Source organism: Pinus tabuliformis, chromosome 3_2 (genome assembly GCF_031772625.1).
Source record: "Pinus tabuliformis cultivar Carrire ecotype Pingquan chromosome 3_2, CPIR1, whole genome shotgun sequence".
NCBI lineage: Eukaryota > Viridiplantae > Streptophyta > Pinopsida > Pinales > Pinaceae > Pinus > Pinus tabuliformis.
In genome coordinates, this window is record NC_142302.1 from 362,028,370 (window position 1) to 362,055,468 (window position 27,099).

The 27,099-nt window shown below is 35.2% G+C and overlaps 1 pseudogene; it reads right to left on the minus strand.

The window, feature by feature from the left end:
- Positions 1 to 318: 318 nt before the first annotated feature.
- LOC149180942 (transketolase, chloroplastic-like) overlaps positions 319 to 27,099 on the minus strand; it is a 97,506-nt pseudogene continuing 70,725 nt past the window's right edge.

Here is a 27,099-nt window from a genome sequence, read left to right on the forward strand (position 1 = left end):
AAAATAGAGGGAAAATACCACTCAAAAAAATACCAAAACATCCCAAGCTTCAGCCAAACAGGTCGGCCCTACTTCTTGATCTCTGTGGCCCTACTTCTTTGTGTCCCCTAGTTCCTTTTAGGGTCCTCTACGATCTCCAATAGTCAAACATCACAATATCCTTGTGGTTTGAAACCAAAAATCTTAGGTACAAAGGCCACACCTTGGGTTCTAAGTCTACAAAACCCTTTGCGAAGCTCATTCCTCCAAAACCTTGAACCCTACAACTTGGATTATCTCCCAAGCTACAAATGCCAACACAACCTCATAGAGTAAGAGCTATGATCCAATTCCAATCAAGATGTGTTATGGTTCATCTTTGTCAGAATTATCATTTATCACAAACCCACCTTTCTCAACACCCTCATTTTTTTCCCTACCACGTTTGTAGCCATCTTTTTCCTAGATAGTGCAATTCATGGTCCTTTTATATATCCAATTTCTACTTTGTATACATCTATTGTTTCATTTTCATCACTAGGTCCTAAGACCATCAAATTCAACACAACTCATAGAACTTCAATATTCTTTATTGGCTGGTATGTTGAGCCATCTTCCACTAGACCAATTGAGTCATGAATTAGTATGTACACCACTCCAACATGGTTGAGAATAGAGAGCCTCATTGAATTCTTCATGTGGTCTGAAAACACAAGGAAAGTTGCTGCAAATGGGATTAACCCACTACCATGCAAGGAAATTCCATTGGAGATTGTAGCCATGACATGTTCTCACACACCATGTTAGGTTCCTATACCAATAGGAGTCATAATTTTGAATATCTAAGGTTAAGCCTTGTAATATTGTACATACCTTTGCCTTCTGTAAATGTTTTCCATATTATAAAAATTAATAAATGTAAAGAGGGTATGTCCTAAAAGATAAATGAAAGGACAAAAAGAATAAGAGAAGGTGAAAAAAAAATGAAAGCATATGAACCCAAAAAACAAAAAGACCATAAAAGCGTGCAAGTCCAAATGCCACTACTATTTACTTTTATGCTTAATAATGATTGTGTGCAACTTGCTATTCATGCCACAATCCATGGTAATCAAATAGTTTAATCTTGGTTATTCCATGCTTTGAATTTCATGTTTATAGATTAGAGAATAAAATTTGACCAAACAGTTTAATCTTGGCAGATCATAGTTAGGTAGACAAAATAAAAGGAGCTTATAAGCTTAATCTGAGCCCTTGGATGATATAATATTAGAATTAGATAGATTAATTTTTCAAAAGAAAAATAGATGAATAAGGGTTTGCTAGCCTAAATGGACCCTAAGAAATGAAGAAAATATGTTAGAGGTAAGAAATGGGTAAGTAGAAGAAAGGTTGTTGAACTACAAAGTTACGAGGATCAAAGAACATACATCATGCTTATATACATCTTGAAACATGTATGGTAAACTATGAAATCAAAGGCAAAAAGGTTACAAATTCATATGATTAACTCCCCCTCATTCACTTTCCCGTTTACTTACTAATTTCCTATCTACAATTATGTTCTAAGTACTTTAACCCTACAAGTCAAAGAGGCTTAGAGCATTTCTCTGACTTTTGGAGGGACCAAACCCTTAGTTTAATGACTTATGGATGCAAGTACTAGAATCCCCTCCATAAACACATTCCCCCTTCAAAAAATCCATTTCCCCTCATAACCCTATAAAACCCTTTTCCTAAGGTTAAACACCTTTTCTCCTAGGAAAAGTAATAAAACCCCCATATAAACCCCTTTCCTAAGGTTTAAAATCTATTTATCTAAGGAAAACAATACCCCCCCATGTAAATACCTTTCACGCAAAAAACCCACAAAAAAGCTTTTTTCCTAAGTATAAATCAAAATGAGCAATCACATATGTTTTTTTCCTCTTTACTTAGGATAAAACCCATCCATCACATTTCATATTATAAACTAAGTTTATAAAATAACCCCATTATAACCCTTTTCCGGTATTAAAGTAATTCCCTATATAAAATACCCCAACCCGTTAGTTTTAATAAAAACTATAATAAAATACCCCTTATCCCGCCATAACCCTACTTAGTCTACCTAATCTTGATAAAACTTGAGTTAATCCCGCATCGGGTTTCACCCGACTCCCTAATCCCTCTTAAAGCCTGACCTGATCAGTTAACCTATGATTAAAGCCTAAGTTAATCTAAAACCACCAAGGTTTAAACCCCTGGGCCCCCCTTAACCCCCATTTATTTCCCCCCATGTAGATCTACCACTAGACTACCGTCCTATCGGCTACGCGCAAATCTAACAGCCTACATCAATATTGGCTAAACCCGATCACCTACCTTTACCCACTAGATAAGGTGGTTTTCCACCAACCCCCAATAGCTACATGTCACACCCTAAAGCTCATCGGGCGAACCCTCCTCCAATCTGCCCATGCCTCTAAAGCTCTGCAACAACCTCCTAATACCGCTTCCCTCGCAGTTATGATAAACCGCTTGTCCTTTCAAAATATGAATTTTGCACCCTTTTTCAAATATCCGCCCGCTAAAGATTTAAACCCTGGAAACCTGTGTTTTCTTGCGTTTTGTCAATTTTACACTATAAGCCCATGAAACCCTCTAGTGCCACCCTGTGCCTTTGCGATACGATTTCCCCTCCAAATTACGTCCAAAATGCTACCCGAGACCTTTTCCAAGTATTCCCGTCCCAGAGAGCCATAAATCGCCTTCCATGCAAACCAAAGATTTTTTAAATATTATTGATTTTTTCAGGTTATCCAACTAAGATCAAAGCTTGGATAAATAGTTCTGATACTAGTCAAAGAACCTGTTTACTCCAAGACTCAGACCAAAAACCTGTTAAAAGCATAAATACAGAAGCAGAAGACAAGTTACACAAGGAATGAAGATGAAGACTAATAGACTCAGAGCCGAGAAGAAGACAAGGATTAGAGCAGTGACAATTTAGAATAGAGAAGCCAGACTAGAGATGAAGATGAATAAAACACACTGAAACATCAAAATCTACTTCCGATTGCTGATACACATATAAAACATAATAGTTTACTGTTGAAAAACATAGTAAAAGGTAAATTGTAATAGTGAAAGGAAGAAACACAAAAAGGATAAAGACAGGTCATTAGAGTGAAAAAGTATCAGTGACAGAGAGTATTAGATGAAAGACACAAGTAAATACAACCTCTAGCGTAAATGATTCAAACATCTAGAGCAAAGAGCTAGAAACAAACCATAATAGCCAACAACACCACAATAAAAGGGACAACATGAAATTAGTTCATTAGTTGCCTCTATCTTCCCGCGAGAAGATATTTTCTATTTCCTAGATTAAATCTCAATTCAGTTTGAGATATTTGTAATAACACCTTGGTATAAATACTTCACAAATTGAAGTATGTAGTGTGGATTCTTAGACATTTCTTTAGACTACTTGACTGAAAGACTGTAAAGCTATTGGAGCATTGACTGAGCCAACAAGATGGATTGGTGAATAAAGACAAGATATTTCAAAGGATTCATGTGCAGAGCGAAGGGTAGACAAGTATTTTCACTCGTTGTTGTTATCTCTTAAAGTTTTCATACTGTTGATCTAAATCTTGATGCCATAACTGGAAGTATTATATCAGAATTTGTTTAATTACACTCTGCTATAACAATTAGGCAAATCTATGTTTTCTACAAATAATCTAAGTTAAGGAATTCTTATTTTCTCCTTAGTTTAGGTTGTTTCTTTTAATCTATAGAAAAGGATTCTTAATTGATCTTTGATTCCGATTTCCCCCCTATTCTTCGTTTCAATCCTGGTATGAGAATTCTTAATTGCTCCCTCACCCTGGTTAAAACCTTTTCCATCCCTTTGGCCTAAAGTCCTGCACTCTACTCTGCTATCTTTCCTTTTTAACATTCCCTTTAGTGAGTTGATCTAGTTTTGCTACCTTTCTTTTGACTCCATATGCCCAATGGTCTAGAGACATCATTCTATCCATTTGCTTAAATATCCCCACCACCCAATCTTCAATACAAATAAAAAACCCCTTAAACCTTTTAGAACTAGCTTAATATCCCATGCAAAACAAATCTAAATCATATAGAGAGAGCCCTCTTTGGACTTAGGTTAGCTAGAGAATAAGCCTAAAAGTTGGTTTGTGGTTACCTTGGTCATTTTCTTTCTTCTTATAACTTCAAGAGAAAATTTTGAGTGATAACATAGTGGTGACTCCACTGGGGAACCAACAATTCCTTAGACCTAATAAAGCTTTAAGAAATTTCTGATTCTATATTTTAAGTCTCTTACAGTCGTTTGTTTGAAGTTATATTGAAAAACCTTGCAAAAAAAATTAAAAATTTGAAATTTAGGCTTCTAGGAAGACTCAATTTACTAGGGCTAATCTAGATCCCAATCCTCCCCTAGTAGTTGATAATCCCAACCTGATTTCAAGAAAATGCAAAAAAGAAGAACGTTTAGTTAGTCACACACCTTTAGTTAGAGCTAATTCATGTCCCGATGAGTGGTTGTTTTTATAAGGTCTTCCCTTCGATGAGAAATTTGGTCTATCATTAATTAAAGCAAAGTCTGAAAGTGAAATATACGATACTGTTCTAGACCTTGAATTCATTGCAAACCTTGAAGTCCAACAGGGCAATAGATCCATTGATGAGTATATTCTGAAATCTCCACAATCATCCATTAATACCACCACTACCCCTGAGCTTTCTGAATAGATCACCACTACTTTAACTTCACCATTATTCCCTTCAACTTTAGTACCTCCTGAATCCCATTCTGCACTGCCATTTACCCCTTCACTTCCTCACTAGCCTATCATTACTCATTCACCACCTACTAGTCCCGGTTCTTCATCCACTACTACATTAATCCCAATTATATCTACCCCACAACTTATCCCATCCCAACCAACAACAATGGAAAACATATATGCTCCTCTTGTTATACCTACCCAACTTCATGCTATGCCTATAGATTATCAGAGTAAGATTCCCTTGTTTGATTCTATTGGTCAGTACACTACCCAACAACATGTAAACAGGATGTCTCACTTCTTTGAACTACATGAATTAGATGAAGCTGATGTTCAGATGAGACTCTTTGCCCAATATTTGATTGGTGATGTCAAGAAGTGGTTTAAATCCTTCCCTGCCAATCACATGGCAGACCTAGCAAACTTCCAAAGATTGTTTATTGATAGGTGGGAAAAGAAAAAGAATCCTTTACAAATCCTTTCAAAATATGAAAATATTAAGAGAGGACCTAACAAAATAGTTCAAGATTACTACACTAGATTCAAAGGTATATATAATGCAATCCTAGTTAACCTTAGACCCCCACCTGACTTAGCCTTAATAAATTTCCCTGATGGTTTTGATACTGATATGTCATACCAGCTTAGGGAACGAAACCCCCCCTAATTTAGATGAAATGCAAAGTGTACTAGCTGTTAGTGTAGAAGCTAACTTGTTAGCTAAAAGGGCTAGAGTTAGAAATGAAAAAATAACTACTAAGGAAGAAACTTCATCAGCTGATCTTAAAATAGATAACTTGGCTAAAAACATGGAAAGACTAATGGAGAGAATAGGTAACATGGAAAGGAAACCCCAATGGGATAACCAACAAGCACCTCTAATTAGAAACCCAAATTCCAGAAATAACGAAAACATAGGGAAAAATGGACCAAATCAGAACATAAGGACTCCTTTTCAACAAAATTATGTAGAGACATCCAATCTAGAGAATCCAGAACATGACACACAATTTAACTTAGTGGGAGTAAATGATGAAGACACTATTTTTTTAACCCAAGATGAGCAAGAACTGTATATGCTGCAACAATTACAAGTACAATTTGGTGAATCATTTAATTATAAACAAGGGTATGACTATGCTATTTTCGAATTTCACAAGAAATATAATCTAAAAGGAAAAAGGAATGTGGATGTCCCTGACCAAACATAGAAAACAATGCAAAATCAACCCAAGAAGATAAAAGAAGCCCCTGTTTCAAAGGTCCTTCAAATTCTCCCTAGGTAGAACCCAAATCCTTCTGGCCCCACCATTTAGATATAGCCCCTGATCAACCTTCTGATGATCAACCATCCACTTCAATTCCACTTGTAAATCCACAGAAAGAAATCCCCAACAAAGAAAAAGAAAACAATCCTACTCAAATCCCTGCTGCTAAAAATCAAAACCTTCAATCAAAAAAGCCTCTTTACCTTTCAATTTGGGAGCAAAGATAGCTAAGTTGGAGATTCCAGTCCCTTTAATAGAACTAATAAAGAATGAACCTTACAAATCTTAGATAAATTAGACCTTAAACTTTGCTAAAAATGAGGATTCAGTTAACTTGTTTGATGATAAACCAGAACTCATATTTGGTCCTGACGTTAATGGAAAACCATTAGAAGGAGGAGTTCCACCTTTTTATATAAGCCTTAACATCCATGACAAGATTCTACACAATGCAATGTTGGATTTTGGAGCTTCTCACAATTTAATGCCCAAATCGGTAATGGAAAAGTTGAACCTAGACATAACAAGGCCCTACAAAGACTTATTTTCTTTTGACTCAACTCAAGTAAAGCATCTAGGATTAATCAAAGACCTATGTGTTACTTTAGTCCAATATCCTACCAAGAGCATCCTAATGGACATTGTAGTGGCTGACATCCCACCAAAGTATGGCATGATCTTATGTAGATCATGGGGAGAAAAACTTCAGGGATCTCTTCAACTAGATATGTCTTATGCAACAATTTTTGTTTTTTGACAACCTAAGAAACTATACCGAGAAACGATAATGAAATATATGGTAAGTAGCCAGGATCGACCTCAAAACTTTCCCATCTGCTGCATACATTCAGATATTGATTCCTTTATTTTGTATAATCCTAAGCGGACTCAAGAAACACTTTTAGACAACACTGATACAAAAACAAAAGAAGTTGCAGTTTCTACACTAGATGAGACTAATCAGGGAACATAGATATTCAATGAACAAGAAGGTCTAATTGCTGTGAATGACGAAGAGTTTGTTCCACCAGATAGTGAAAACTATGATCATGAGATCTTATGGAATTTAGAGTTTGATGGATCAGTAAATAGCTTAGGAGCAAGAGCAAGAGTGTGGATATATAACTTATAGAAAATTATTTAGAAGGCCATGCATAAAGACTGAATTTTAAATGTACAAATAATACCGCTGAATATGAAGCATTAATCCTAGGTCTTAAGTTAGTTAGGAATTTAGGAACTAAAAGAGTTTCTATTATGGGAGACTCTGAATTAATTGTGAAACAAATAGATGCTGTATATATGACTAAAGACCTTAGATTAAGTTGCTATAGGGATACTATTGTAGAAATAATAAATACTTTCTTAGAAACAAAGCTTGCAGTCATCCCTAGGAAACATAACATGCAAGCCCATAGTTTAGCAATGTTTGCTAGCACTTGTAAATTACCCTTCCAACCTAATTATCAGTACACTGCTGAAGTTAGGCACAGACCTGCAATTCCTGATAATTTGAAGAACTCGCAAATATTTACTAATGATGAACAGATAAATAACTTTTTACTTTCAAAAGAAGAATTTGTAGATAATAACATAGATACTAATACATCGATAGATCCTGACCCTAAAGATAAAATAGAAATAAATAAGATAGAAGATGATAAAATAGATAGACTTAACCCAACCAAATTTAACAAATCAGATGTAGATAAGTTAGAGCTAATGGAAATTGATGAGATGATAAACGAAGAAACTAAAGTAATTAATCTTAATGATAACTTCTTACCAAAGGGATTAACCCGTCTGGAAGATTTATTTGATTCAAATGATGTTCCTAAGAAACCTAAGATGGAACCATTAAGATCTGACATTGAGGAATGCAACATAGGCACTGATGAAAGTCCTAAAATGATTAAAATTTAAAAATCATTACCTCCAACTAAAAAAGTGAAATACATTGAGTTGTTGCAATAATTTAGGGATGTTTTGCTTGGCGTTACGAGGACCTTAAATCCTATGACGCCAACATCATCCAGCACACTATTCCTATAAAATAAAATTAAAAGCCTTTCAAACAAAAACTAAGAAGGATTAATCCTGTCTTATTGGTTGTTGTAGAAAAAGAAATTCAAAGGATGTATAATGCTAAAATAATTTCACCAATCAGATTCTCTGATTGGGTATCAAACTTAGTGCCCACAAGAAAGAAAATAGGTGAGATCAGACTCTGTGTGGATCTCAGAAACCTCAATAAATTATCACTGAAAGATAATTACCCTCTCCCCAAGATGGATCACATTTCACAGAGAGTAGTTGGATCAACCAGAATCTCATTGTTGGATGGGTTTTTCGGTTATAATCAAATCTTAGTTCATCCTGATGACCAACCAAAAACTACCTTTACTACTCCTTGGGGCACTTTTATGTATGTGAAAATGTCTTTTGGGCTAATGTATGCAGGAGCTACTTCCAGAGGGCTATGGATATAGCCTTTGCTAAATAAATTCATGATTTCCTTGTGATATATCTAGATGACATTAATGTGTTCTCAAAGTCAGACAATCAACATTTAGATCATCTAAGGCAAGTCTCTATAAAATGCAGGAAGTTTGGAATCTCCTTGAACCCCAAAAATTCCTTGTTTGGGTTAGAGGAAGGAAAGTTATTAGGTCATATAATCTCAAAAGATGGTATTAGAATAGACCTAGAAAGAATAGAATCCATATTACAAATAAGACACCCTAGGAACATTAGAGAATTACAAACTTTCTTAGGAAAAATCAATTTTCTTAGAATATTTATATCCAACCTAGCAGAATTAATTAGATCACTTAACAATATGCTGAAAAAAGACTCCACAATAAAATGGATTGTTGAGGCTAAGAAATCCTTTAAAGACATTAAACTAGCCTTAACTAAAACACCAGTACTAATAAGTCCCAAGTTTGATAGAGATTTCATTTTATTTTCATTTGCTTCAGAGCACACAATAGTTGCAGTCCTACAGAAAAATGACCAAGGCTATGAACAAACCATTGATTTCTTTAGCAAAGCCCTGAGAGATGCCCCTTTGAAATACAATATAATGGAAAAATAGGCCTTGGCTTTGGTCAAAGCCATTAAAGATTTTAGGGTATACATCTTATATTCTCACACAGTAGCCTACATTCCTAATTCAGTAGTAAAAGACATCCTAACTCATGAAGGTCCATATGGAAAGAGAGGGAAGTGGATTGCTACTATATTAGAGTATGACATATAAATTAAACCAACGAAGTTAATCAAGGGCCAAGGTTTAGCCATGCTAATGGCTTAATTGAATTGTCAGGCCTTGGATATTAACTTTACTGCAACAATAGATAATGAAGAGGAGATGGCGGCTCCACTAATCAACCAGGCCTTTCTTGAATCACCATGGTATGCTGATATTTGTTATGTTTTATTAATTTTACAAGCTCCTCCTGAATTATCTAGGACTAAAAGAAAGTTTTTAAAGATGAAATCCTTAAGGTTTTGTATATTAGACAATGTTTTGTTTTGGAGAGACCATGAAGGTATTCTTCTCAATTGCTTATTAAAAGAAGAAGCTGACAAAATTTTACAAGAGTTTCATGTAGGAGACTGTGGAGGACACCTTTACTAGAAGACTACTGTAGATAAAATCCTTAGAGCTGGTTTCCACTGGCCTAACTTGTTTGTTGATGTGAAGAAATATGTGACCTCCTATCACAAATGTCAAATTTCTGAGGGGAAGAAAAAGCTCTTATCATTACCCATCAAGCCAATCTCTGCTGAAATATCTTTTCAAAAATGGGGTCTATAGTTCATTGGTGAAATTCACCCACCCTCCTCTGCCCAACACAAATGGATCCTCATTGCCACTCACTACTTTAAAAAATGGATAGAGGCCATACCTTCAAGGCAAGCCATAGATACTGTTATCATAACCTTCCTTGAAACCAATATTCTATCTAGATTTGGATGTCAAACGAAGCTCATTACTGATAATGCAACAACCTTTAAATCCAAAATAATTGTAGAATTCTGCAATAAATACCATATCACCCTTGGCCATTCCACAACATATTACCCCCAAGGTAATGGACTGGCTAAATCCTCAAACAAAATCCTAGTAAATATCGTCAAGAGGTTACTAGAGGACAATAAGAAAACTTGGAATAGAAAGCTAGTCAATGCCTTATGGGCAGACAGATTAACTACTAAGAAATCAATCGGTACTTCTCCCTATCAACTAGTCTATGGAATGGAAGTTGTCTTTCCATCCTCTTTGGGAGTGCCAGTGATGACGATGCTTCAAGAAATACAGGTTGAACCAAACAGTATCCAAAGAAGAATCAACCAAACTATACATCTACAACAAACAAGAGAAGAGGTTTATGTTAAGTCCCAAGTTGTGCAAGAAAAGATAAAGAATATTTTTGATAAGAGAACCAAGGCTGATGATTTCTATATTGGTGACAAAGTGCTAAAGTGGGACTCAAGAAGGGAAGATAAAGGAAAACATGGAAAATTTATTTCCTATGGAAAGGTTGCTATGTCATTTATGCTTATAGAGGAAGTAATTCTTTCTTTTTAAGAGAAATTGATGGTGCAGATGCAGAAGGTGGGCCAGTGAATGGTCAAATGCTGAATCACTACTTTGAAACTAATTACTAATTTTCATTTGTATATATTCTATTTTCAAAATTCTAGTTTGGATTGGATAATTATCTTTGAGGTTGAAGCTCGAAGAGAAGGCCCTAAGCTTCAAAATATTCACTATCATAAGTATCAATAATGCAGATTCATAGAAGGAAATTTTGCAAGGCAACATCAAAAAAAATTCAAAGGCTAATGATCTATAAAGTTCTTGACATTTCACAAGGAAATGCCATCCCCAAGTGGATCCACTGTTAGGTTCCTATACCAATAAGAGTCATAATTTTGAATATCTAAGGTTAAGCCTTATAATATTGTACATACTTTTGCTTTCTGCAAATGTTTTCCATATTATAAAAATTAAAAAATGTAAAGAGGGTATGTCCTAAAAGATAAATCAAAGGAAAAAATGAATAAGAGAAGGTAAAAAAAATGAAAGAATATGAACCCCAAAAACAAACAGACCACGAAAGTGTGCAAGTCCAAATGCCACTACTGTTTACTTTTATGCTTAATAATGATTGTGTGCAACTTGTTATTCATGCCACAGTCCATGGTAATCAAACAATTTAATCTTGGTTATTCCATGCTTTGAATTTCATGTTTATAGATTAGAGAATAAAATCTGACCAAATATTTTAATCCTGGAAGATCACAGTTAGGTAGAGAAAATAAAAGGAGCTCATAAGCTTAATCTAAGCCCTTGGATGATATAAGGTTAGAATTAGATAGATTTACTTTTCAAAAGAAAAGTAGATGAATAAGGGTTTGCTAGCCTAAATGCACCCTAAGAAATGAAGAAAATATGTTAAAGGTAAGAAATGTGTAAGTAGAAGAAAGGTTGTTGAACTACAAAGTTATTTGGATCAAAGAACATACATCATGCTTATATACATCTTGCAACATGTATGGTAAACTATGAAGAAAAAGTCAAAAAGGTTACAAATTCATATGATTAACCCCCCCTCATTCACTTTCCCCTTTACTTACTAATTTCCTATCTACAATTTTGTTCTAAGTACTTTAACCCTACAAGTCAAAGAGGCTTAGGGCATTTCTCTGACTTTTGGAGGGACCAGACCCTCAGCTTAATGACTTATGGATGCAAGTACTAGAATTCCCTCCATAAACACATTCCCTCTTCAAAAAATCCATTTCCCTTCATAATCTTATAAACCTCTTTTCCTAAGGTTAAACACCTTTTCTCCTAGGAAAAGTAATAAAACCCCCATATAAACCCCTTTCCTAAGGTTTAAACTCTATTTACCTAAGGAAAACAATACCCCCCCATGTAAATCCCTTTCCCCAAAAAACCCACAAAAAGCCTTTTTTCCTAAGTATAAATCAAAATGCGCAATCGCATATGCTTTTTGCCCTTTTACTTAGGAAAAATCCCATCCATCGCATTCGATATTAATAAACTAAATTTATTAAATAAACCTATTATAACCCTTTTCATGTATTAAACTAATTCCCTATATAAAATACCCCAACCCCTTAGTTTTAATAAAAGCTATAGTAAACTACTCCCTATCCTGCCATAACCCTACTTAGTCTACCTAATCCCGATAGAACTTGAGTTAATCCCGCATCGGGCTTCACTCGACTCCCTAATCCATCTTAAAGCCCGAACCAATCACTTATCCTTCGATTAAAGCCTAAGTTAATCCCAAACCGCCAAGGTTTAAACCCCTGGGCCCCCCTCAACTCCCGTTTATTTCCCCCCGCACAACTCTCCCACCTGACTACTATCTGATCGTCTCCATGTAGATCTAAAGGCCTACATCAATATCGGCTGAACCCGATCACCTTCCTTTACTCGCCGGATAAGGTGGTTTTCCATTGACCCCCGACAGCTACGTGTCACGCCCTAAAGCTCATCGGGCTACCCCTCCTCAAAACCGCCCATGCCTCTAAAGCGGTGCAACAACCTCCTAATACCACTTCCCCCACCATTCTGATAAACCACTTGTCCTTCAAAAATATGAATTTCACACCCTTTTTCAAATATCTACCCCGCTAAAGATTTAAACCCCGGAAACCTGTGTTTTCTTGCCTTTCACTAGTTTTACACTATAAGCCCATGAAACCCTCCAGCGCTACCCTGTGCCTCTGCGATACGATTTCCCCTCCAAATTACATCCGAAACACTGCCCCGAGGCTTTTTCCAAGTATTCCAGTGCCAGAGAGCCATCAATCACCTAACATGTAGATCGAAGCTTTTTTAAATATTATTTATTTTTTCAGGTTATACAACTAAGATCAAAGCTTGGATAAATAATTCTGATACTAGTCAAAGAACTTGTTTACTCCAAGGCTCAGACCAAAACCCTGTTAAAAGAATAAATACAAAAGCAAAAGACTAGTTACACAAGGAACGAAGATGAAGACTAATAGACATAGAGCCGAGAAGAAGACAAGGTACAGAGCAGTGATAGTTCAGAACATAGCAACCAAACCAGAGATGAAGATGAATAAAACATGCTGAAACTTGATCAAAATCCACTTCTGATTGCTGATACACATATAAAACATAAGAATTTACTATTGAAAAACATAGTAAAAGGTAAATTGTAACAGTAAAAGGAAGAAACATAGAAAGGATAAAGATAGGTCATCAGAGTGAAAGAGTTTCAGTGACAGAGAGTATCAGATGAAACACACAAGTAAATACAACCTCCAGCGTAAATGATTCAAACATCCAAAGCATAAAGAGCTAGAAACAAACCATAATGGACAACAACACCACAATAAAATGGACAATATGAAATCAGTTCATTAGATGCCTCTATCTTCTTGCGAGAATAGATTTTCTATTTTGCTAGATTAAATCTCAATTCAGTTTGAGATATTTGTAATAACACCTTAGTATAAATACTTCACAAATTGAAGTATGTAGTGTGGATTCTTAGACATTTCTTTAGACTGCTTGATTGAAAGACTGTAAAAGCTATTGGAGCATTGATTGAGCCAGCAAGTTGGATTGGTGAATAAAGACAAGATATTTCAAGGGATTCATGTGCAGAGTGAAGTGTAGATAAGTATTTTCTCTCATTGTTGTTATCTCTTAAAGTTTTTATACTATTAATTTAAATCTAGATGCCATAACTGGAAGTGTTATATCAGAATTTGTTTAATTACACTCTGCTATAACAGTTAGGCAAATCTATGTTTTCTACAAATAATCTAAGTTAAAGAATTCTGAATTGCTCCTTAGTTTAGGTTGTTTGTTTTAATCTATAGCAAAGGATTCTTAATTGATCTTTTTTTCCGATTTCCCCCCTGTTCTTCATTTCAATCCCTATCTGAGAATTCTTAATTCCTCTCTCACCTTGGTTAAAACCTTTTCCATCCCTCTGGCCTAAAGTCCTGCACTCTACTCTGCTATCTTTCCCTTTGAACATTCCCTTTAGTGAGTTGATCCAATTCTACTACCTTTCTTTTGACTCCATATGCCCAATGGTATAGAGACATCATTCTATCCATCTACTTAAAGATCCTCACCACTCAATCTTCAATACAAATAAAAAACCCCCTAAACCTTTCAGAACTAGCCTAATGTCCCATGCAAAACAAATCTAAATCATATAGAGAGAGCCCTCTCTAGACTTAGGTTAGCTAGAGCCTAAGCCTAAAATTTGGTTTGTGGTTACCTCGGCCATTTTCTTTCTTCTTATAAATTCAAGAGAAAATTATGAGTGATAACATAGTGGCAACTCCACTAGGGAGCCAAAATTAATAAAGCTTTAAGAAATTTCTAATTTTGTATTTTAAGCCTCTTAAAGTCGTTTGTTTGAAGTTATATTGAAAAACCTTGCAAAAAAAATTAAAAATTTGAAATTTAGGCTTCTAGGAAGACTCACTTTACTAGGGCTAATCCAGATCCCAATCCTCCCCTAGTAGTTGATAATCCCAACCTAATTTCAAGAAAATGCAAAAAGGAAGAAAGTTCAGTCAGTCACACACCTTTAGTTAGAGGTAATTCATGTCCTAATGAGTGGTTGTTTTTAGAAGATATTCCCTTTGATGAGCAATTTGTTCAATCATTATTTAAAGCAAAGTCTGAAAGTGAAATATACAATACTGTTCTAGACCCTAAATTCATTTCAGACGTTGAAGTCCAACATGCCAACAGATGCATTAATGAGTATATTATGAAATCTCCACAATAATCCATTAATACCACTACTACCCCTAAGCTTTCTGAACAAATCTCCACTAATTTAAGTTCACCATTATTCCCTTCGACTTCAGTACCTCCTAAATCCCATTCTGCACCGCCATTTACCCCTTCACTCCCTAACCAGCCTATCATTACTCATTCACCACCTATTAGTCCCTGTTCTTGATCCACTATTACATTAATCCCAATTATATCTACCCCATAACTTATCACATCCCAACCAACAACAATGGAAAACATATATGCTCCTCTTGTTATACCTGCCCAACTTCATGCTATGCCTGTAGATTATAAAAGTAAGATTCCCTTGTTTGATGCTATTGGTCAGTACACTGCCCAGTAGCATGTAAAGAGGATGTTTGACTTCTTTGAACTACATGAATTAGACAAAGTTTATGTTTAGATGAGACTCTTTGCCCAATATTTGACTGGTGATGTCAAAAAGTGGTTTAAATCCTTCCCTGCCAATCACATAGCAGACCTAGCAAACTTCAAAAGGTTGTTTATTGATAGGTGGGAAAAGAAAAAGGATCCTTTACAAATCCTTTCAAAATATGAAAATATTAAGAGAGGACCTAACGAAACAGTTCAAGATTACTACACTAAATTCAATGGTATATATAATTCAATCGCAGTTAACCTTAGACCCCCACCCGACTTAGCCTTAATAAAGTTCCTTGATGGTTTTGATATTGATATGTCATAATAGCTTAGGGAATGAAACCCCCCTACTTTAGAAGAAATGAAAAGTGTAGTTGTTAGTGTAGAAGCAAACTTGTTAGCTAAAAGGGCTAGAGTTAGAAATGAAAAAATAAATACTAAGGAAGAAACTTCACCATATGATCTTAAAATAGATAACTTGGTTAAAAACATGGAAAGACTAATGGAGAGAATAAGTAACATGGAAAGGAAACCCTAATGGGATAACCAACAAGCACCTCCAATTAGAAACCCAAATTTCAGAAATAACCAAAACATAGGGAACAATGGACCAGATCAGAACATAAGGCCTCCTTTTCAAGAAAATTATGTAGAAACATCCAATCTAGAAAATCCAGAACATGACACAAAATTAACTTAATGAGAGTAAATGACGAAGACACTGTTTTTCTAACCCAAGATGAGCAGGAACTGTATATGCTACAGTAATTACAGGTACAATCTGGCGAATCATTTGATTATAAACAAGGGTATGACTATGCTATTTTTGAAGTTCACAAGCAATATAATCTAGGAATCAAAAGGAATGCGGAAGTGCCTGATCAAGCAAAGAAAACAATGCAAAATCGGCCCAAGAAGATAAAAGAAGCCCCTGTTTCAAAGGCCCTTCAAATTCTCCCTAGGCAGAACCCAAATCCTTCTGGCCCCACCATTGTAGATATAAGCCTTGATCAACCTTCTGATGATCAACCATCCACTTCAATTCCACTTGTAAACCCACAGAAAGAAATGCCCAATAAAGAAAAAGAAAACAATCCTACTCAAATCCCTGCTGCTAAAACTCAAAACCTTCAATCAGAAAAAGCCTCTTTACCTTTCAATTTGGGAGCAGAGATAGCTAAGTTGAAGATTCCAGTCCCTTTAATAGAACTAATCAAGAATGAACCTTACAAATCTCAGATAAATCAAACCTTAAACTTTGCTGAAAATGAGGATTCAATTAACTTGTTTGATGATAAACTAGAACTCATATTTGGTCCTAATGTTAATGGGAAACCATTAGAAGGAGGAGTTCCACCTTTTTATACAGGCCTTAACATCGATGACAAGATTCTACACAATGCAATGTTGGATTCTAGAGCTTCTCACAATTTAATGCCCAAATCAGTAATGGAAAAGTTGAACCTAGACATAACAAGGCCCTACAAAGACTTATTTTCTTTTGACTCAACTCAAGTAAAGTGTCTAGAATTAATCAAAGACCTACGTGTTACTTTAGTCCAATATCCTGCAAAGAGCATCCTAATGGACATTGTAGTGGCTGACATCCCACCGAAGTATGGAATGATTTTATCTGGATCATGGGGAGCCAAACCTCAGGGATCTCTTCAACTAGATATGTCTTATGCAACAATTTCTATTTTTGGACAACCTAAGAAACTATACAAAGAAACCTTAATGAAATATATGGTAAGTGGCCAGGATCGGCCTGAAAACTTTCCCATATACTCCATACATTCAGATATTGATTCCTTTATTTTGTATAATGCTGATCAAACTCAAGAAACACTTTTAGACAACACTGATACAAAACCAAAAGAAGTTGAAATTTCTACACTAGATGAGACTAATCAGAAAACATAGATATTTAATGAACAAGAAGGTCTAATTGTTGTGAATGATGAAGAGTTTTTTCCACCACATAGTGAAAACTATGATCATGAGATCTTATGGAATTTAGAGTTTGTTGGATCAGTAAATAGTTTAGGAGCAAGAGTAGGAGTGTGGATATATAACTTATAGAATAATTATTTAGAAGGCCATGCATATAGACTAAATTTTAAATGTACAAATAACATAGCTAAATATGAAGCACTAATCCTAGTTCTTAAGTTAGTTAGGAATTTAGGAGCTAAAAAAGTTTCTATTATGGGAGACTCTGAATTAATTGTGAAACAAATAGATTCTGTATATATGACTAAAGACCCTAGATTAAGTTGCTATAGAGATACTATTGAAGAAATACTAAATACTTTCTTAGAAACAAAGCTTGCAGTCATCCCTAGGAAACATAAAATGCAAGCCCATAGTTTAGCAATGTTTGCTAGCACTTGTAAATTACCCTTCCAACCTAATTTTCAGTACACTACTGAAGTTAGGCATAGACCTGCAGTTCTTGATAATTTGAAGAACTGGAAAATATTTACTAATGATAAACAGATAAATAATTTTTACTTTCAGAAGAAGAATTTGTAAATAATAACACAGATACTGATACATCCATAGATCCTGACCCTAAAGATAAAATAGAAATAAATAAGATAGAAAATGAGAAAATAGATAAACTTAACCCAACCAAATTTAACAAATCAAATGTAGATAATTTAGTGCTAATGGAAATTGATGAAATGATCAACGAAGAAACTAAAGGCTGAAGGACACCCCCGCTAGCGATATCTGACATATCACATCGGGGAAAGGCTTAAATGCGATATTAGGACCCAAGCGGAGCCGATTGCGATATGCAATGATCAGCATCGGCGATTGACGATCAGAGGAGATAGTGCTAAGGTCCATGCGACGTGTGACTTGCGATTGCGATGATTGGATCAGCGGATCGGTGTCGGCGTGTTCCATGGTATATGGAAAGAACCCTCAGGCCGTAGCAATAGCGATATGCGATGTGCGATATCAACCGTCGGATCTAAAAAACGGTCCTGATTTGATCAGCATTCGATGATCCCTGATATAAAGGGCCAATGCACATTACGATATGTGACTTGCAATATGCCGATAAAAGGCAGACCTGATAGAGTTTATAAGTGCGATTTCATAACTTTTGAAATCCGAATTTAAGGGATTTCTTTGTATTTCCCATGTATTGGGTTTTTTGGCCATTAGCCTATGCGATTGTGATTTGTGATAGAATGGTGGACCCAATGGGTTTATAGATGCGATTGCATATATTTGAAGTCTGATTGAACACTTCATGATGCATTTTCCTGTGTATTTTCGTTATTTGGCTATTTCGGCTAGAGGAAGGCAAAAGGATTGGGTGGCCATGCTCACCAGTTCCTTTCCATGTGTAAATGAATTCTTGTGAAGAAACAGTCAGGTTCTTCAATGATGGAGGACTGTAATCGATGTGTTACAAAAACACAGAGAGCACAATTGACCAAGGGTTGCTTGGAGGTCTCTTGGAGGTCAATTGAACCATTGATAACACAGAAAAGCTAGTTTTCCCTTTAGGGAGTGACTGCGAGAAGCTCACAGAGAGCCAAGAGCCAGAGCTAGAGCCAAGAACTGGAGCTAGAGCCAAAGCTAGAGCCAGAGCCTAGAGCCCGAGTCGAGAGAACATCAAAGAGATCAAATGATCCAGTTGTTGCTGGTGTCTGATGTGTGCTAAAGACAGAAGAAGGAGTTCCAGAGATAGTAAGAGAATTTTGAGGGAGTTGGTGCAAGCTAGAGCTCAAGATAGCTCAGAGCGTTGACTGAAGGAGTCTAGTCTAGAGAAGCCTAGATCTGTCTACAGAGTATGGACAGCTAGCATGATAAGATGGTATTCTAAACCCATAGGTTTAGTTGTAAACCAATGGAGTTGAGCGTGGAGCTTGTAAAAGAATTCAGCCATAATCCCAAAGAGCCTAGTCGAGTTGGCTAGAGCTCAAGGAGACGTAGCCCAAGATATTAGGGTGAACTCCATATTATATTGTTGTATTATGTGTTTGTTCATTTGCTTCATTATTTATTGTTACATGTATTTAAATATTAGCATAAGAAACAGAACTTGAGGCATTAGACAGTTTAAAGGAAAACATAAGCATACACCTATTTCAAGTTCTTTTAATTCCACAAATTGTCAAGCATAAGCTAAATCTGGGAATATATAAGCTTTAGAGTGGGAGAGGTTCTTGTAAGCTTGAAAAGAAGCCTTTAGTGCCCCATTTCAGATCAAATTTGGTCTATCATTATTTAAAGCAAAGTCTGAAAGTGAAATATATGATACTGTTCTAGACCCAGAATTCATTGCAGACCTTGAAGTCTAACAGCAAAACAGATCCATTGATGAGTATATTCTGGAATCTACATAATCATCCATTAATACCACTACTAGTCCTGAGCTTTTTGAACAGATCTCCACTACTTTAAGTTCACCATTATTCCCTTCGACTTCAGTACCTCCTGAATCCCATTCCGCACCACCATTTATCCCTTCACTCCCTCACTAGCCTATCATTACTCATTCACCACCTACTAGTCTCGGTTCTTCATCCACTACTGCATTAATCCCAATTATATCTACCCCACAACTTATCCCATCCCAACCAACAACAATGGAAAACAGATATGCTCCTCTTGTTTTACCTGCCCAACTTCATGCTATGCATGTAGATTATCAGAGTAAGATTCCCTTGTTTGATGTTATTGGTCATTACACTGCCCATCAACATGTAAACATGAGGTCTAACTTCTTTGAACTACATGAATTAGACGAAGTTGATGTTCAGATGAGACTCTTTGCCCAATATTTGACTGGTGATGTCAAGAAGTGGTTTAAAGCCTTCCCTTCCAATCACATAGCAGACCTAACAAACTTCCAAAGGTTGTTTATTGATAGTTTGGAAAGAAAAAGAATCCTTTACAAATCCTTTCAGAATATGAAAATATTAAGAGAGGACCTAACGAAATAGTTCAAGATTACTACACTAGATTCAATGGTATATATAATGCAATCCCAGTTAAACTTAGACCCCCACTTGACTTAGCCTTAATAAAGTTCCTTGATGGTTTTGATACTGATATGTCATACCAGCTTAGGGAAAGAAAACCCCCTACTTTAGAAGAAATGAAAAGTGTAGCTATTAGTGTAGAAGTAAACTTGTTAGCTAAAAGGGCTAGAGTTAGAAATGAAAAAATAACTGCTAAGGAAGAAACTTCATCATCTGATCTTAAAATAGATAACTTGGATAAAAACATGGAAAGACTAATGGAGAGAATAGGTAACATGGAAAGGAAACCCCAACGGGATAACCAACAAGCACCTCCAATTAGAAACCCAAATTTTAGAAATAACCAAAACATAGATAAAAATGGACCAGATCAGAACATAAGGCCTCCTTTTCAAGAAAATTATGTAGAAACATCCAATCCAGAAAATCCAGAACATGACACACAAATTAACTTAATGGGAGTAAATGACGAAGACACTATTTTTCTAACCCAAGATGAGTAGGAAATTTATATGCTGCAACAATTACAGGTACAATCTGGTGAATCATTTGATTATAAACAAGGGTATGACTCTGCTATTTTCGAAGTTCAAAAGAAATATAATCTAAGAAGCAAAAGGAATGTGGATGTCCCTGACCAGAAAAAGAAAACAACGCAAAATTAGCCCAGGAAGATAAAAGAAGCCCCAGTTTCAAAGGTCCTTCAAATTCTCCCTAGGCAGAACCCAAATCCTTTTGGCCCCACCATTGTAGATATAACACCTGATCAACCTTCTGATGATCAACCATCCACTTCAATTCCACTTGTAAATCCACAGAAAGAAATCCCCAATAAAGAAAAAGAAAACAATCCTACTCAAATCCCTGTTGCTAAAACTCAAAGCCTTCAATCAGAAAAAGCTTATTTACTTTTCAATTTGGGAGCAGAGATAGCTAAGCTAAAGATTCTAGTCTGTTTAATAGAACTAATCAAGAATGAACCTTACAAATCTCAAATAAATCAAACCTTAAACTTTGCTAAAAATGAGGATTCAGTTAACTTGTTTGATGATAAACCAGAACTTATATTTGGTCCTGATGTTAATGGAAAACCATTAGAAGGAGGAATTCCACCTTTTTATATAAGCCTTAGCATCCATGACAAGATTCTACACAATGCAATGTTGGATTCTGGAGCTTCTCACAATTTAATGCCCAAATCAGTAATGGAAAAGTTGAACCTAGACATAACAAGGCCCTACAAAGACTTATTTTCTTTTGACTCAACTCAAGTAAAGTGTCTAGGATTAATCAAAGACCTATGTGTTACTTTAGTCCAATATCCTGCCAAGAGCATCCTAATGGACAATGTAGTGGCTGACATCCCACCAAAGTATGGCATGATCTTATGTAGATCATGGGGAGCCAAACTTCAGGGATCTCTTCAACTAGATATGTCTTATGAAACAATTTTTGTTTTTGGACAACCTAAGAAACTATACCGAGAAATCCTAATGAAATATATGGTAAGTAGCCAGGATCGACCTCAAAACTTTCCCATCTACTCCATACATTCGGATATTGATTCCTTTATTTTGTATAATGCTGATCAGACTCAAGAAACACTTTTAGACAACACTGATACAGAAACAAAAGAAGTTGCAGTTTCTACACTAGATGAGACTAATCAGACAACATAGATATTCAAAGAACAAGAAGGTCTAATTGCTGTGAATGATGAAGAGTTTGTTCCACCAGATAATGAAAACTATGATCATGAGACCTTATGGAATTTAGAGTTTGATGGATCAGTAAATAGCTTAGTAGCAAGAGCAAGAGTGTGGATATATAACTTATAGAATAATTATTTAGAAGGCCATGCATATAGACTGAATTTTAAATGTACAAATAATATAGCTGAATATGAAGCATTAATCCTAGGTCTTAAGTTAGTTAGGAATTTAGGAGCTAAAAGAGTTTCTATTATGGGAGACTTTGAATTGATTGTGAAACAAATAGATGTTGTATATATGACTAAAGACCATAGATTAAGTTGCTATAGAGATACTATTGAAGAAATACTAAATACTTTCTTAGAAACAAAGCTTGCAGTCATCCCTAGGAAACATAAAATGCAAGCCCATAGTTTAGAAATGTTTGCTAGCACTTGTTAATTAGCCTTCCAACCTAATTATTAGTACACTGCTAGAGTTAGGCACAGACCTACAATTCTTGATAATTTGAAGAACTCGCAAATATTTACTAATGATGAACAGATAAATAACTTTTTACTTTCAAAAGAAGAATTTGTAGATAATAACATAGATACTAATACATCGATAGATCCTGACCCTAAAGATAAAATAGAAATAAATAAGATAGAAGATGATAAAATAGATAGACTTAACCCAACCAAATTTAAGAAATTAGATGTAGATAACTTAGAGCTAATGGAAATTGATGAAATGATCAACGAAGAAACTGAAGTAATTAATCTTAAGGATAACTTCCTACCAAGGGGATTAACCCGTTTGTAAGATTTATTTGATTCAAATGATGTTCCTAAGAAACCTAAGATGGAACCATTAAGATCTAACATTGAGGAATGCAACATAGGCACTAATGAAAGTCCTAAAATGATCAAACTTTCAAAATCATTACCTCCAACTGAAAAAGTGAAATACATTGAGTTGTTGACATAATTTAGGGATGTTTTTGCTTAGATTTACGAGGACCTTAAATCCTATGACACAAACATCATCCAACACACTATTCCTATAAAAGAAAATGAAAATCATTTCAGACAAAAACTAAGAAGGATTAATCCTGTCTTCTTTCCTATTGTAGAAAAAGAAATTCAAAGGATGTATGATGTTAAAATAATTGCACCAATCAAATTCTCTGATTGGGTATCAAACTTAGTGCCCACAAGAAAGGGAACAGGCGAGATCAGACTCTGTGTGGATCTTAGAAACATCAATAAAGTATCACTGAAAGACAATTACCCTCTCCCCAAGATGGATCACATTTTGCAGAGAGTAGTTGGATCAACCAGAATCTCATTGTTGGATGGGTTTTCTGGTTATAATCAAATCTTAGTTCATCCTGATGACCAACCCAAAACTGCGTTTACTACTCCTTGGGGAACTTTTGTGTATGTGAAAATGTCTTTTGGGCTAATTAATGCAGGAGCTACTTTTGAGAGGGCTATGGATATAACCTTTGCTAAAGAAATTCATGAGTTCCTTGTGATATATCTAGATGACATTACTATGTTCTCAAAGTCAGACAATCAACATTTAGATCATCTAAGGCAAGTCTTTATAAAATGAAGGAAGTTTGGAATCTCATTGAACCCCAAAAAGTCCTTGCTTGGGTTAGAGGAAGGAATGCTATTAGGTCATATAATCTTGAAAGATGGTATTAGAATAGACCCAACAAGAATAGAAGCCATCTTACAAATAAGACACCTCAGGAACATTAGAGAATTACAACCTTGCTTAGGAAAACTAAATTTTCTTAGAAGATTTATATCTAACCTAGCAGAATTAATTAGATCACTTAACAGTATGCTGAAAAAAGGCTCCACAATAAAATGGATTGTTGAGGTTAAGAAATCCTTTGAAGACATTAAACTAGCCTTAACTAAAACACCAATACTAATAAATCCCAAGTTTGATAGAGATTTCATTTTATTTTCATTTTCTTCAAAGCACACAATAGTTGCAGTCCTATTACAGAAAAATTACCAAGGCTATGAACAACCCATTTCTTTCTTTAGCAAAGCCCTAAGAGATGCCCCTTTGAAATACAATATAATGGAAAAATAGGCCTTGGCTTTGGTCAAAGCTATTAAATATTTTACAGTATACATCCTATATTCTCACATAGTAGCCTAATTCAGTATTAAAAGACATCTAACTTAGGAAGGTCCAGATGGAAAGAGAGAGAAGTGGATTGCTACTATCTTAGAGTATGACATAGAAATTAAACCAACAAAGTTAATCAAGGGCCAAGGTTTAGCCAAGCTAATGGCTGAATCGAATTGTTAGGCCTTGGATATTAACTTTATTGTAGCAATAGATAATGAAGAGGAGATGGTGACTCCAGTAATCAGCCAGGCCTTTCTTGAATCACCATGGTATGTTGATATTTGTTATGTTTTATTAAATTTACAAGCTCCTCCTGAATTATCTAGGACTAAAAGAAATTTTTTAAAGATGAAATCCTTAAGGTTGTGTATATTAGACAATGTTTTGTTTTGGAGAGACCATGAAGGTATTCTTCTCAATTTCTTATTAAAAGAAGAAGCTGACAAAGTTTTACAAGAGTTTCATGCAGGAGACTGTGGAGGAAACCTTTACTGGAAGTCTACTATAGATAAAATCCTTAGAGCTGGTTTCTACTGGCCTACCTTGTTTGTTAATATCAAGAAATATGTGACCTTCTGTCACAAGTGTCAAATTTTTGAGGGGAAGAAAAAGCTCTTACCATTGCCCATCAAGCCAATCTCTGCTGAAATACCTTTTCAACAATGGGGTCTAGACTTCATTGGTGAAATTCACCCACCCTCCTTTTCCCAAAAAAAATGGATCCTTACTACCACTGACTACTTTACGAAATGGATAGAGGCCATACCTTCAAGGCAAGCCACAAATACTGTTATCATAACCTTCCTTGAAACCAATATTCTATCTAGATTTGGATGTCTAATGAAGCTCATTACTGATAATGCAGCAGCCTTTAAATCCAAAAGAATGGTAGAATTATGCAATAAATACCATATCACCCTTGGTCATTCCACAACATATTACCCCCAAGGTAATGGACTCGCTGAATCCTCAAACAAAAGCCTATAAATATCATCAAGAAGTTACTAGAGGACAATAAGAAAACTTGGAATAGAAATCTAGTCAGTGCCTTATGGGCAGACAGATTGACTACTATGAAATAGTATCCAAAGAAGAATCAACCAAACTATACATCTACAACAAACAAGAGAAGAGGTTTATGTCAAGTCCCAAGTTGTGCAAGAAAAGGTAAAGAAGATTTTTGATAAGAGAATGAAGGCTGATGATTTATACATTGGTGAAAAAGTGCTAATGTAGGGCTCAATAAGGGAAGATAAAGGAAAACATGGAAAATTTGATTTCCTATGGAAAGGTCCCTATGTCATTTATGCTTATAAAGGAAGTAATGCTTTCTTTTTAAGAGAAATTGATGGTACAGATGCAGAAGGTGGGCTAGTGAATGGTCGAATGTTGAAACACTACTTTGAACCTAATTACTAATTTTCATTTGTATATATTCTATTTTCAAAATTATAGTTTGGATTGGATAATGATCTTTGAGGTTGAAGCCCAAAGAGAAGGCCCTAAGCTTCAAAAGATTCACTATCATAAGTATCAATAATGCAGATTCATAGAAGGACATTTTGCAAGGAAACATCAACAACAATTCAAAGGCTATTGATCTATAAATTTCTTGACATTTCACAAGGAAATGCCATCCCCAGGTGGAGCACTTGTTAGGTTCCTATACCAATAGGAGCCATAATTTTGAATATCTAAGGTTAAGCCTTGTGATATTGTACATACCTTTGCTTTCTGCAAATGTTTTCCATATTATAAAAATAAAAAAATGTAAAGAGGATATGTCCTAAAAGATAAATCAAAGGATAAAAATAATAAGAGAAGGTAAAAAAAATATGAAAGAATATGAACCCAAAAAACAAAAAGACCATGAAAGTGTGCAAGTTCAAATGCCGATATTTTTTACTTTTATGCTTAATAATGATTGTGTGCAACTTGTTATTCATGCCACAATCCATGGTAATCAAACACTTTAATATTGGTTATTCCATGCTTTGAATTTCATGTTTATAGATTAGAGAATAAAATCTGACCAAACAGTTTAATCTTGGTAGATCATAGTTAGGTAGAGAAAATAAAAGGATCTCATAAGCTTAATTTGAGCCCTTGGATGATATAAGGCTAGATTTTGATAGATTTATTTTTCAAAATAAAAATAGATGAATAAGGGTTTGTTAGCCTAAATGCACCCTAAGAAATGAAGAAAATATGTTAGAGGTAAGAAATGGTTAAGTAGAAAAAAGGTTGCTAAACTACAAAGTGACTTGGATCAAAGAACATACATCATTCCTATATACATCTTGCAACATGTATGGTAAACTATGAAGGAAAAGGCAAAAAGGTTACAAATTCATATGATTAACTCCCCCTCATTCACTTTCCCCTTTACTTACTAATTTCCTATATACAATTATGTTCTAAGTACTTTAACCCTACAAGTCAAAGAGGCTCAGAGCATTTCTCTGACTTTTGGAGGGACCAGACCCTCGGCTTAATGACTTATGGATGCAAGTACTAGAATCCCCTCCTTAAGCACATCCACCCTTCAAAAAATCCATTTCCCCTCATAACCCTATAAACCCCTTTTCCTAAGAATAAACACTTTTTCTCCTAGGAAAAGTAATAAAACCCCCATATAAACCCCTTTCCTAAGGTTTAAACTCTATTTACCTAAGGAAGACAATATTCCCCCATGTAAATCCCTTTCGCGCAAAAAACCCACAAAAAGCCCTTTTTTCCTAAGTATAAATCAAAATGCGCAATCACATATGCTTTTTTCCCATTTGCTTAGGAAAAAACCGATCCATCACATTTCATATTAATAAACTAACTTTATTAAATAACCCCATAATAACCCTTTTCCCATATTAAACTAATTCCCTATATAAAATACCCCAACCCCTTAGTTTTAATGAAAACTATAATAAACTACCCCTTATCCTGCCATAACCCTACTTAGTCTACCTA